The sequence below is a fragment of the Lissotriton helveticus genome, chromosome 9 (assembly GCF_964261635.1).
Source record: "Lissotriton helveticus chromosome 9, aLisHel1.1, whole genome shotgun sequence".
NCBI classification, from domain to species: domain Eukaryota; kingdom Metazoa; phylum Chordata; class Amphibia; order Caudata; family Salamandridae; genus Lissotriton; species Lissotriton helveticus.
Window position 1 is genome coordinate 1,208,174,701 of NC_136070.1, and position 14,076 is coordinate 1,208,188,776.

At 48.3% G+C, this 14,076-nt stretch overlaps 1 protein-coding gene across 1 annotated transcript in view; it reads left to right on the plus strand.

Moving 5' to 3' along the window:
• Positions 1-14,076, plus strand: part of LMCD1 (LIM and cysteine rich domains 1) — a 376,850-nt gene that overhangs the window by 286,634 nt on the left and 76,140 nt on the right. The gene's annotated exons all lie outside the window — the stretch shown is intronic.

The window sequence follows — 14,076 nt, forward strand, 5'->3', positions numbered from 1 at the left end:
CTTGACCTCTCAGTGGCTTTTGATACAGTGAATCGCCCATCTTTACTAGAGTCACTGAAGATCCATTTTGGTTTCAATGGCACAGTTTTAAAATGGTTAACATCTTACATACAACATCGAACACAACAAACCAAAATCAAGTCTTGCCTCTTGAAACCCTCACCTGTCTCTCTTGGTGTCCCCCAGGGTTCAATCCTCTCACCCTCACTTTTTAACCTCTTCATAGAACCCCTTGCTATCATCTTGAAACAATCAGGGTTCAAATACCACCTCTATGCAGATGACATGCAACTCTACTACAAAATCAAATCACACACTGAGATCCTACATCTTATTGTCACACTTAGTAAGATTCAATCCTGGTTTAACTCCAACCATATAAAATGAAACCCCATCAAAACTGAAGTTATTCTGTTCTCCCCCAAAAGTAACCACCTTCCAATCCAAGGCTGGATCAACGACCTAAAGGCCCTAAATTGTTCGCTCACTCTTTCCAACTCAGCTAAATCCTTAGGCTTCACCCTGGACAAAAATTTGTCAATGAAGGATCATATCAAAATCTCAGCCAAAGGAGTGCTTTACACACTAAAACACCTCAAAAAAATTAAACCATTCATTCCATAGGACAATTTCAAATGGGTTGTTCAATCTCTCCTCCTATCCAAACTTAACTACAGGAATGCTATCCTCACAGGGACCCCAAAAACTCACCTCACACCCCTCAGATCAGTACTAAACAAGGCAGTCCAGCTCATAACAGACTTTAAATGGTATGAACACATCACGCCTGCACTCAAGTCCCTAAACTGACTTCCCATCGAAGGTAGATGCATCTACAAGACTGCCTGCATCACCCACAAAGCACTTCACTCACATTCCACTGACTATTGAGACAACAAACTCACAAAAGCAGGAATAACCAGACCTATGAGAAGCTCCACCGCTCTTCTCGTGCCTCCCAAATTAAAAAGGAAAACAACCCAGGCTTGCTCTGTTTCAGGGAATGCTCCCAGCATTTAGAACTCCCTCCCAAGGGACCTACGATGCAATGCCTCCTTCCCGGGCTTCAAAAGAGACTTGAAAGGCCATCTCCTCAATAAATAACTCATGAACAAACTGAATCTTGGTTCAAATAGGCTCTCTTGCTCAGTTCAAACTTCGTTGATCAGTTGGCTGTTTCTTTTTGTTTGCCTCTATTGTTCCTGATTTCCTTCTCTCCATGGACTATAATTGTTCGAATGTAGCTCTATTCAGTAATTTCCACCCTCATGGCCAAACACTTTTTTTCTGTGTATATATTCTTGTGTGATCCTCATGCTCTGCATAACTATACTTCCCTTGTATATATTTTATGTACATTTGAACCTATGATTATTGCACGTCACATATGCTCAGTGACTGATTATTGCCTTGCTCTCAATTCTGTTAAGACCTCTGATACCTCTGTGTCCAGCAAGAGCTATATAAAAACTTTATATAAATAAATAAATAGTACTACCGAAGTTTAGTGATTTGCAACACCTTTACCGCTTTCTGGTACTGCAAACTTGTACTTAGAATTCAGGAGTAGTGCAAGACTATGAGGGCTATTCACAAATGTAGATTTGCAAATGAGTAAATCTACAAATGTAAATTTACTCTTAAACTTTTTTTTAGTAACTTTACTAATTTTGGCTATGTGCCATTTGTGAGTGTAAAATTATTCAAAAGTTTGGACTTACATGTCCCCACTCTTGTAGTTCAGGGGATGGAGCCTAGTTTAATAATGTAAATTTAGTTCTGTAACAGGCCATCGCCAATGGGTATGAGATCTCCCTGTGGTAAAGTGATGGGACATAATTAAATGTTAATGAAACTCATAGATAAATTATAAAAAATAATTTGGATTACATTTGAATGCAAATGATATTAAAATATTTATTGTAAACGTAGAACACACTAGAAATATACAGCAATAATCATTATAAATTCTAGTCAAATAGTTCATTTGTTTTAAAATATTAAAATTCTTTTTTAAGATTTAAATAAAAAACAACCTACAGTAAAACATTTAAATATTTGTATTATGTATTTAATTTAAAAAAAAATTATATATTTTTTAATGGAAGTTACAGTAATGCTTAATTAACATATTTTCTAATTAAGTAGTATTTCATGTTTATTCATATATAATGTTTTCACATTAAATTAAATGTGTTTATATTCTTTTTTTTTTTTAAATGAATACATTTTTTTCAGAACAAAATTTTATTGTGCTGTTGAAAAGGTACATGGTATGTACAGCGCCCCGGGAACCGGAGGAGCTGTGAGCATGAAAGTAATAATTACATTGCAGGCAATTCAAACAACCGTTTAAGTGAAAGTAACTGCCCTACGTCCCCCCTCCCCTCTCCCCCCCACTCCCCCCACCCGAAGCACCCCCTCCCACCCCCTGCACAGCTACTAGATAGTCCGTAAATAAAAGGCATAGCAAGAAACATTTAGTGTGTACTCCTCATCACCCGGGTTCAATGTCCAAATGTCTGTCCTCAGGTTCATCATGAGTCGGCGGTTCCAGTCACAATCCTCTATAATCAGCCCACCGCTTCCAAATCTTATAATGTTTCCGGGGGCAGCCCCTGGCCTCGAAGATTGGGCGTTCCAGTCCCATATAGAAGTCTAGTCCCCTTTTCCACACTCCTAACAGGGGGGCCCTGGGGTCTTTCCAGGCGCGGGCCACGTCTCTCTTAGCCACCGTTAGGCCCAACAACAGCAAGTGACGTTTATAGATATTTCCCCCCACCTGTTCCAGTATATGGAGGAGACCCAATTGTGGCGTGCGGGGAAGTTCCCAGCCCAACACCTCCGACAAGCAGTCCCACTCTCCCGACCAAAACCTCCGTAGTCCATCGCACGCGCACACTGTATGTAGAAAGGTGCCCATCTCTCTGCCACATCTCAAACAATCAGGGTACGCAATCATGTCCGCCCTCCACAGTCGTTCCCTGGTATAGTAGGCCCTATGTAAATATTTGAATTGAATGAATCGCAGGCGTACCGCAATGGCCGCTCCTCTTGGAGCCTCAAGCGCCTCTCTCCAGTCTTCCTCCTCAAATGCACCCAGATCATTCTCCCACTTAGCCCGCAGAGTGTCTAGGGAAGTTGAACAATGTGTAACTAGTGTTTGATAGATAGATGATATCTTTTTACTTTCCAGTTCCCCCATTATTACCTTAGCTTCCAGGGGGCTAAACTCGGGCAAAGAGTCCAGGCCCCTCAGGGCGGGTGTGATAGCATGGCGGAACTGCAAATATCTAAAGAACCGGGGCATGTCTTCTTGTATCTCCTGGAATGACTTAAGGGTCGTGCCCTTGACGACGTGGCCTATGGCCGAGATGCCAATCGTGTCCCAGCCACGGAACCCCTGTAGGGACATCTTTATTTATTTATTTTATTTTATAACATTTGTAAAGCGCGAACGACGGCCCTAAGGCATCTCGGCGCTAGATAACTGATATGTTTTTCCCATAGAGACACTAAAGTACAGCGGAGGAGGACATCAGATGTTAAAAAGCCAGGTTTTAAGGCTTTTTCGGAAAGACCAGAGGGAGGAACTGGTCTTTATTGATTGAGGGAGTGTGTTCCACAGTCTTGGTGCAGCTACAAGGAATCGTCTGTCACCCCAGTTGACAGTTTTAGTACGGGGGACCACCAGATCAAGGGAGCTAGAGGAACGCAGTGTTCTAGACGGGCAGTAGTGGATTAGATTCTGGGTAAAGAACACTGGTCCAGCGTTGTGTAAGGCCTTGTATATCAGACACAATGCCTTAAACATTATCCTCTTTTTCACCGGGAGCCAGTGAAGTTGTCTTATAGTTGGTGAAACCGGTTGGTATTTCGGAATACGCCCTAGTAGCCTTGCAGCTGCATTCTGGATAGCCTGCATTTTGGCTAGCACTCTCTCCTGAGCACCTAGAAACAAGGCGTTACAATATTCTAGGGTGGAGAGAACCAGAGCGCTCACCAAGGTTTTGGCAAGATGTTCAGGTAAAAAGGGCAGAATTTTCTTAATGAGCCGAAGTTTGTAAAAGGCTGAGGAAGAAATCTGGTTGGCATGAGGTAGGAAATTCAAACGGTTGTCAAACATGACACCCAGGTTCCTAACCTTGTCAACCGGGTCTGGAGGCTGGCCCATAGACGAAGGCCACCATGAAGAAGACCACACTGGGGAAAGATTGCCGAAAACTACAACTTCAGGTTTTTCAGAATTTAGTTTCAGGCAATTGTGGGCCATCCAGCTGCTGATTGCCTGCATGCCCTGAGTAAGCACATTGGCTCTTTGTGGCCCATCGTTCTTGACAGCTAGGACCAATTGGGTGTCATCAGCGTAGGACGTCAGGCTCATCCCATGTGCCCTGATGACTTTGGCAAGGTCCGACACATAAATATTAAAGAGTGTCAGACTGAGGGATGAGCCCTGAGGAACTCCACAAGGTAATGACAAGGGAGAGGATTCAAAAGGTCCCACAGTGACAACCTGGGTCCTGTTAGCCAGGAAAGAGGCAATAAGATTTTTGGCATTGCCTCGGATGCCCATATTCTCGACACGGTCGACCAGGATGACATGGTCGACCGTGTCGAAAGCTGCCGATAGGTCCAATAGGATCAAGATGGCCGAACCTCCTGCATCCCGGATGGATCTAATATCATCCGCCGCTTTGACCAGAGCGGTCTCAGTTCCATGATATCGGCGGAAGCCAAACTGCGATTCATCCAGCTTTTTGTTCTCCTCGATAAAGAAGGAGAGTTGGATATTCATGGTTTTTTCCACTATTTTCGCTAATAATGGCAAGCTGGCTATAGGCCGGTAACTTTTGAGTTCTTCTTTATCTAGGGTGGGTTTCTTGAGGAGTGGTTTTATAATAGTTTTCTTGAGGATGTCCGGGTAGATACCAGTGGAAAACATGGAATTACAAATCTCTGTTATGGATGTGAGAACTACATCCACGATAGGCCGTATAACCTTCAACGGGCACGGGTCCAAAGCCGACCCTGATTTAATGGAGGATATAGTGTCTAGTACCTGTGAGCATGTGACCTCACTGAACTGGTGAAGAACAGGTCCATCTAGCTGAGTAGAGGCCTTGTGGGAGCTTGTGGTAGTATTAGCAAAGATTCGATAAATGTCATCAACCTTGCTAAAGAAAAACTTAGACAGAGCGTCGCAGATCACTTGAGACGGAGGAGGAGTAAGGTCAACAGAAGAGCCGGCTAACTGTTTGGTAGTCTCGTATAGGCATTTATTGGAGTTATGTGCAGATTCAATTTTATGACAATAGTGCTTTTTCTTAGCATCTATAATAAGATTTTTGTATGAGACCACTGACTCTTTGTACAGGACTTTTGATTCCTGAGAGTAATCTTTCCGCCAGTGTCTCTCTCTGTTACGGCACTGTTGTTTTTGTATGCGTAATTCGTCCGTGTACCATGGGGCCGAAGGGGTGGATCTGTTACGTGACCGTTGCTTAACTTGAACCAGATCCTTGGCTGCTAAACTGACCCAGTTGTAGAATTGGGAAGTAGCAATATTGGGGTCGGTGGATAACAGGGGAGTGGTAGCTGTGAGGAGATTTTTTAACCTACATTCATCTATATCCTCCCATGCCAAATATGATTGAGGAGGGGTGCAATTGGATTTGTTGAATGAGGGGTCACGTATTTGTAACGATGTCAGAATAAGATGGTGGTCAGACCAAGTTAACGGGAGTATTTGTGTTACTTGGAAATCTGTGGCATTAGTAAAAATGCCGTCTAACATGTGACCTCCATCATGCGTGGGGGCATGAACCAGGGAGGCAAGGCCAAATGTAGATAAATCGGCTAATAGTGTTGCTGAGTCAGAATTATCGAGGTCGTCAAAATGGAAATTAAAATCACCCAAAATGGTGAAAGGGTTATCTAATGCAGAAACTTCCAGAGTCGACCTAAAAGCGTCGATAAAGTCGTTTCTGGGCCCTGGGGGGCGATAGAGGAGGATCCCTCTAAAAGTGTAGGATGGAGACATTTTAATAGCAAATTCAATGGCTTCACAAAAGATCTGTGGGATAATGGTGAACCTTACAGTGTAGGTGTCACGGGCAATAATGGCAATGCCACCTCCCTTTTTCTTAATTTGCCTATCTAGTCTATGGGTGGTATATCCCGTCGGGACAGCTGTGACCAAGTCCGGATCGGAGGCTTGGCCCATCCATGTTTCAGTCATAAATAAAAGATCTATTTTATGATCTTGGATCAAGTCATGAATATCTTGGCTATGCTTGCCTAGCGACCGGACATTCGTGAGTGCTATAATGTGAGATTTCATAGTGTGAGACTTGCTATCCGAGGGTTTAGAGGGGATCATATTATGACAGCCAGGACAGTGTATGACTGTACTGGTGGACAAGGAGATAGGGTGAAAAATCGAACAGGTTTGATTGATGAAGGGGCGGAGACGCTGGAGCTGAGCGGCGGAGTAATAAATGCGGTGAGGCAGGTTGAGTGAACCAGGGGGGGTGGCCCTAGGCCCGGGCCAGGCGCGGACTGGCGCAGACGGGCTCGCCTTTGGCGCGCCTTCGGCGCGCCCGCTGCGCCCGCCCGCTGCTTGGTCGGGTAGGTCCCTTGTTTATATGCATAGTGATGGAGACGGAGGAGGGTGGGAGGGGCGCCGAGGTCTCGGTTCAGCCTTCCCTTCCCAAGATGGCCCCTGAAGTTGTGCCTGGGGTTTCCCAGCGCCTGGCTAAGTCGGCGTGGTACAAGTAAATAAGCCTCGGCGAAGTGGTCTCGTCTCGAGGTGAGAACAGAGTTTTAAAATCACACTGTTTAAAATATGGTACAGTAATTAAAATATTTCACACACGATTCTTAATCAATCGGCTAGTAAAATGGGGCAGGGTACAAGGATCACAAAATGCCTCCGGCTTTCCGCCTCAGAGGAATAACATTCACAGAATCACTTGGAACAGGGAGGACTCGCCCTTAAATAACCACGGAGGGCGGGAGGGGCGCCGAGGTCTCGGTTCAGCCTTCCCTTCCCAAGATGGCCCCTGAAGTTGTGCCTGGGGTTTCAATGCCGGCAGTTGCCCATTCTGCCACAATGGGGTTTCCCTCGTTAGCCTATTCCACCACCCCATGCGGCGGAGTGCTCCGCGCCATATTTGAAATACTATTTGAGTGACCACTGGGAGCCTCCTCCTCTTAACAGCCGAATACAGTATGACGTGTAGCGTGTCAGGGTCCATCAGGTACCTCTCCAGGGCATAGGCTGGATCACCTCGATCCCCATACCACCATTCATTCAGTATCAATAGGTGAGAAGCTTGATAATAGGACAGGATGTCTGACGTTGCTAGGCCACCACAGTATGTGGAAAGGAAACATGTGCGGAGTGCCACTCTCGCCACTCCACCGGCCCAGAGAAAGTTACCGAGCGCCGAATTTACCTGCTTGAACCACTGCGGTGAAATAGGGTATGGGTGGTTTTGTAATTGGTATAAGAGACGCAGGAGGGCCACCATTTTGAATATGGCTGAACGGCCATACACGTTCAGGGGCATGCGGGACCATGTAGTCATGTCTGATCGGACACGCTCCCACACGGGCACAACATTGCGCGTCCAGGAGACCCCATGCAAATCTGTAAGGAACACCCCCAGGTATTTGAAGCCTCCCGTCGCTTCCTGCAATGCCGCCGCCCAGGACCCCAGGCCACTGCGCTCCCCCAATACCCACAGCACTGACTTACGCATGTTCAGGTGGAGGCCCGACACTTCCCCAAAGATTTGCATGATGTCAAGGACCCGCGGCCCCGATCTGTTCAGATCCGTGAGAAAAAATAGGACATCGTCAGCATAGAGTGCAATTCTATCAGAGGGTCCCGCTCTCCACTCGATGCCCCGCATCTGTGCGTCCATTCGGACCCACGCCGCCAGCGGTTCCATAGCCAGGGCAAATAGATATGGCGATAGGGGGCATCCTTGCCTGGTGCCCCGACCTATGGAGAAGGAATCAGACACTGCCCCAGCCACTCTTACCGATGCCGTGAGATCTGTGTATAATAGCTGTAGGTAAGATAAGAAGCGGGGCCCCAGATTCAGGCGGGACAGAAGCGCGCGGAGGTAGACCCAACTTACCGAGTCGAAGGCCCTATCTATATAGGCCAGTAGAAGAGCCGCAGGAATCCCTGCCGCCCGGGCTGCCTCCACCGCCACCTGCGCGCGCCTAATATTGTGTCTTGTTGCTCTATGGGGCATAAACCCGGCTTGGTCCAGGTGGACAAGATCGGTAATGTATGGGAGGAGGCGATTGGCCAGCGCTTTCGCCAATATTTTCGCTTCGGTATTCAATAATGATATTGGCCTATAGGACTCGGTTTGGTCTGGGGGCCTCCCTGGTTTGCAAAAGACCACTATTTCAGCGTGTCGCCAGTCCCTCGGGAGTCGGCCACACTCTCTGGCTGCCTCTAAGGCCCTGCCATAGTACGTACCTAATTGGAGGTAAAATTTCTTGAAAAATTCGCAAGGGAACCCGTTGGGTCCGGGGGCCTTGCCCACATTTAATTCCCCGAGGGCTGTATCCAGCTCTTCCGCCGTGAATTGACTGTGACGGGAGATCAGCCAGGAATTTGTCAATGTCTTCTGCCGAGAGGAGTTCCTGGGAGGCGTACTGGGAGGCGTACCTCATAATACCGTGCACAGCTGGCTGCTAGGTCCGTCGGGGCCGTCATGGGCGTTCCCGTCTCATCTCGGAGGCACGGTAGGGACTGCGCGTGAAAAGTGCTCTGGCAGAGCCTGTATAGCATTGAGCTGGATTTGTCGCCCCACTGGTAGATCCTACTCTGAGTCGCTAACCACAGCTGTCGAGCCTCATCCAACAGCAAGGAGGCGTACGACTGTTGCGTCAGCAGAAGTTGTCCTACATCCTCTTCACCCCCGCCAGCGTGGCATCTTTTTTCTTGGTCACTGACTCGGTCTGCCGCTCTCACTATGTCTTCCCTACGTGTCTTGCGGGCAGCCGCACACCAAGCAATGTCCACCCCGCGAAGCGTCGGCTTCAGTACCTCCCAGAGGGTCGTGTCATCTGTATCAGAGTTATCATTATCACTCCAGTAGTGGGCAATAGCCTACCTCATGTGGGACTGATAGTTTTCTTGTTGCAAGTGCCACGTGGAGAGGCGCCATCTGAACGGCTGCCGCCTCCTATCGAGAAGTAGGTCTACCACCACCGGGGAGTTGTCCGACAGGCCGTGTGGCAGTATAGTCGTGACATCCACCCTCCCAACCCAGGCATGGGGGACAAATAAGTAATCAATTCTAGAGAAGGACTTATGTAATGCCGAGACAACCCATGTCTCAAGGTTACCCAATTCCTGATGCCTCAGATGTCGTAGACAATAGATCGCAAAGAAGTTCCACCGCCCAAGGGACGGGCGCCGGCCTCTGATCCCTCCCTAGGGCTTTGTCCGTAGCCTGTCAAATGTCTTCGGGTCTCATGCGTCCGGATCCTGAGAGTCTGCAGTTTCGGTCGCCTCCGCTGCACCATCGTTAGGAGGAGGATTCGTCTTGGTGCGTGACCTCCAGTTACTCCTGCTCCGCGATCGTCGGGGAGTCCTCGGGGGCCCCGCCGTGGATGAGGAATCTGAGTCCTGCCTCGGACGGGTGTTGACTCTGATGCGGACCGTTTCGTCCGTCCAGGCAAAGACTTCCTCTGGAGTATTAAAGAATTGAGTCCGGGACTGGTAGACCACACGCAGGCGGGCTGGGTAGAGCAATGCATATTGTATATTGAGGCCTCTCAACCGCGCCTTAGCCGCAGTAAAGGACTGCCGTTGTTGCTGGACTAGTCTGGTGTAGTCAGGGAATATTAGGATTTTGTGATTTTCAAATACCAGAGGTTCCTTCGCTCGCGCTTGTCGCAGGATTGTGTCGCGGTCGTGATAATTAAGCAGTCTGGCTATCACAGGCCGTGGGCGAGCTCCCTCCGGCGGCTTCTGGGTCAGTGCTCGGTGCGCGCGTTCAATTATAAAACAGCGCGAAAGGGACTCCGGAGGGAGCCACCCCTCCAACCATTGGGTCAGAAAGGCTGCCATGTCGCCCTTCTCACAGCCCTCCGGAAATCCCACGAACCGCAGGTTGTTTCGCCGAGCACGCCCATCCGCGTCCTCCGCTCGCAGTGCAAGGCCCTTTTGAATCCCTTCCATGTTGGCCACCTTCTTCTTCAGTGTCGTCACGTCGTCCTCCACTCCTGTAATTCTGGTCTCAGTCTCAGTGATGCGGGCCACAGCGTTGCGCAGGTCCTGACGCAGCAAGGTAACATCAGCTCCAACTGCCCCTATTTTCGCATCTAGCTTGTCTCTCGATTGTGTTATCACTGCCATGAGGGCCGCATTGTCCGGGTCAGATGCTTGAGTGCCTCCGGACGCCCCAGCCCCTCCAGTTGGCCCAGTAAATTTATCAATCGTGCCTTGTTTCGAGGCGCCTCCACTGTTGCCACCCCTCGTCATGGTTGCCACTGGATAGGTGCACAGGGTTTAGAGCACCGCAGGGACTGCAGGTCGGTCACCCCAATCTCCCTGGTCGCAGAGCTGTGTCCGGGCCTTACCCGCTTTATGAGCCGTTGGGGAGGATGTCGCCCGCACCCAGGTAAGTCTGCGCTGCCGCCTTGGTGACGCTTCTCTCTGCCTAATGACACGGTGCCCCCTCCAAGTTTGCCACCGTCAATTACTCCATGTCCAATGCGGGGGCATATGTGTCACAGCCTTGTCCAGGAGCTACTCTGGGGGCACAGTCGCCCCTCTTCAATAATTCGGGGCCTCAAGGCGCGCAGGCAGTCCCTGGTCTGCGCCGGATCGTCTGCCTCAGTCACCGGGCCCTCGGCGTCTCCGCCAGCTCATTTCCATCCAGGGCCTAGGATTCAGCTCCCTAGCACGCCATCCTCGGAGTTCACCCCCACGGCCCGATTTTGCCGCCGAGAGGGGTGTACGCAGCGGCGCGCCGCGTGTGTAAGGCAACCAGGTCAGGGTCCCAGCCGGGCGCAGTATATTATATCCGCCCCTGTTGCGGCGAGTGCCGCCACCGCCATTCACGACTTGGGCTGGGGGGGGAATGGGTGGGGGGGAACACAGGATAATGCCCCCGTAGCGTCCACAGCACAACTGTCTCCCCCGCGGTCTGACACGACCGCCGAACGAGGCCGAACCGGCCCCTCCCACACTCCCCCGGCCCGCAGTCCGCACAGCCTCCAACTCCCGGGCGTGGCAGCGGCAACAGCGGGTGCTCCGTGTCCTCTGTGCAGCCCGGTTTACTCACTGCGGGCCTCCATGCGTCGAATGTAGGGTTCCGTCCACTGCTCCTCGCCGGACCCGGTCGCGCCGCACTTCTGCCCGGATGCACTCGAGGTCCCGGCTTCCGCAGGTCTGGTAGGCATCTTCACCTCAGGTCTCGGATCGCCATTGAGCGGGCGTCCGAGGTCCCGAAATTCGTCGTCAAGGCTTCCCCGCCACCTCCGACGCCAATGTATAGTTGTTGAGACGTCTCAGGGTTGGGGAGACTTAGGATATATGACGGATAATTCGTCGGCGGGACGGAGCTCTCTTAGGCTGCGTCCGCCATGTTCGCCGTCTTGGCCACGCCCCCTTAAATGAATTAATTTAATTTAACATTAGTTCATTAGGGCTTTTTTTTTAAGTCAATGAATATTATTTTCTTTGGGAGAATGTTGCCATACTAGTGGTTGGTCTTGTGTGATTCTGGATTTACTCCAGTTGAGCTAGAGTAAATATACAACAGTTTGGCTCTTTTTTGGCTGTAGTGACTATAGAAGTGCAGTTTGTGAAGAGCAATGGACTTACTTTCTTTTTGGTGAGTGCATATTCCTGCATTATCCCTCCTAACCCTCTCATGACCCAGACGCGGGAAGTACAGGTATTGCCGGTGGTGTAGGGCGGGTGGCGAAGCAACTAGATGACGGAATATGATTTATTTATGTATTTTATTTTCCCTATTCCGTCGTCTGTCGACTTCCCCCCGCAACCGGCCCTGCAACCCATCACTGCATTTACCTGCACCGGCCCCTCCTTAATCCTCCCTAAACCTCTCCCATTTCATTTTTAAATATTCTCACTTTTTCAGTCACTCCTCCATTAGGGGATTGGGTGAGCTCTTGACCACACTAAAAAGCTCCTTGGTAGAGACTTGCCTAGACTAATTTGAGATGTATAGTAGGTGGATTTGGCCTTTCAGATCGCTGCCTTGTATGTGGCAAATAGGGATTTGTGCTTGTATTTCTCCTTAGTATCTAGATTAGTGGGAAACGTCCTCCAAAAGGAGGTGTTAGCAAAATTATTGTTGATGTGTTCTCTGTTGCTCAGTATGCTGATATATGACAAGTTATACTCGCAGTGCTTAACTTGAGCTGGTGGTTTCCGGTGCTCGGCGCTGGCCCTTAATTGTCAACACCTGCTCTTATGACAGCTGACACATGGTGGCGCTGTTTGTGTAATTTAGAGATGAGCAGAACAACAGTTGTTTAATAATTCAATATACATTAAAACAACTAATACTTGCTGCCCAACTCTTTCTTATAGCTTTGGGGACCTTAAACAGTTAAATGGTCACACTTGTAGCAGTGTGATGGCTAATAGTTGGACAGGTACTGTCATTGGCAGTGCTGGCCTTGGCATTGGGTGGTGCAATCTGCGGTGGCTCCTGAAAAGGGCCCTGACACCTATTTTCTTTTTTTACAAATTTAACGCTTAGTGATGGTAATGCAACAAGAGATATTTTCATTCATACTAGGGATCTGAATGCTGTAAGTAGGCTGAAACAATAAACGTACTCAATGGGGCTATCTCTTACTGCAGCTGTCTCTAAATGCCTGTCAAGTATGAGTGGAGGCAATGATTATGACTAAGCTAGGAGAGAATATATGAAAACAAAGGACGAAGCCCAGGAAACGCCATAAGCCACCTCGCCCTACCAATGGGTCAGTTGGTCTGGCTAAAACCCTAAAGGCAGACACAGTAGGTTCATGTAAGAACTGGTGAAACTCCAGAATAGAGCATGAAGGTAGAAAGGAACATATTTATGTGAAGAAGGGAGAGGGAGTGTGGTAGCCATTATTTTCATAGTTATCTTGGCATCCATAGAGGAAAGCTATTTCTTTTCCATAGTTCGCAGCCAGTTGCACTGAACAAAACAAGGAGGAGTGGCAGGATGATATGTTTATATTTTTGTGGTTGGAAGAGGAGTGCCACTTGGTCAGTTAAGGGACAGAAGGACCCAGATGCTTTTTAAATCTGGCTTGACAGTGGCATCGCCACCAGGCATTATATGATCAACTTAAAGAGGGCTTTAAGAAGCAGTGCCAGGAAAGGGACTTTGATCCACAAACAAATTGGTAGCCAGGTGTACATGTTTTGATTGGGAAGAAGATGCACGCTTCCACAAAAAAGTGCTTCTCCTCCTCGCAGCTGTGATCATTTTGTTTATTTATCCCACTGCCTGAACTTAAACGTTCAGGGGCACACACCTGGCATTGTAATGCTATATGACGAGGTCATTTATGGTGTTTGTTTTTCTTTGGCAGCAGCATAGATGGAAGGAGGGCAGTCATTAACTTTAGACTTAAGAGTGCAGTTATGTGTTTTAGAGCCCAGGGCTACACTAATGTGCATGGATATTTAGGTCTAACTGTCTTACTCTCACCAACCTTATGTGATCAAGAAAAAAGAGCTTCCCAGATCATACTGAGAGATTGATTTAAGCTCCAATCACTTGTTGGTTTCCCTCATACAGGATTTCTTTGGGCCAAATTTGTGCATTGCACTTTTTGGCTTGTGTCAAAGAATATACTGGATACAGCAGACCTGTGTTGGTTATAGTGGCAAGCCAGTGATCATGGCTATAGGTCCGATCTGTTTATTGTGATATGTTATGGTAAAGGCACTATGCCCGATTTATTTATTGTGAAAACCATATGTTAACATTGATTGGCATTTAGGTAAGGATTGTTATTATTCTATTATAAAGCCTACAGATAGGCATGTTGTTACGTGGAATC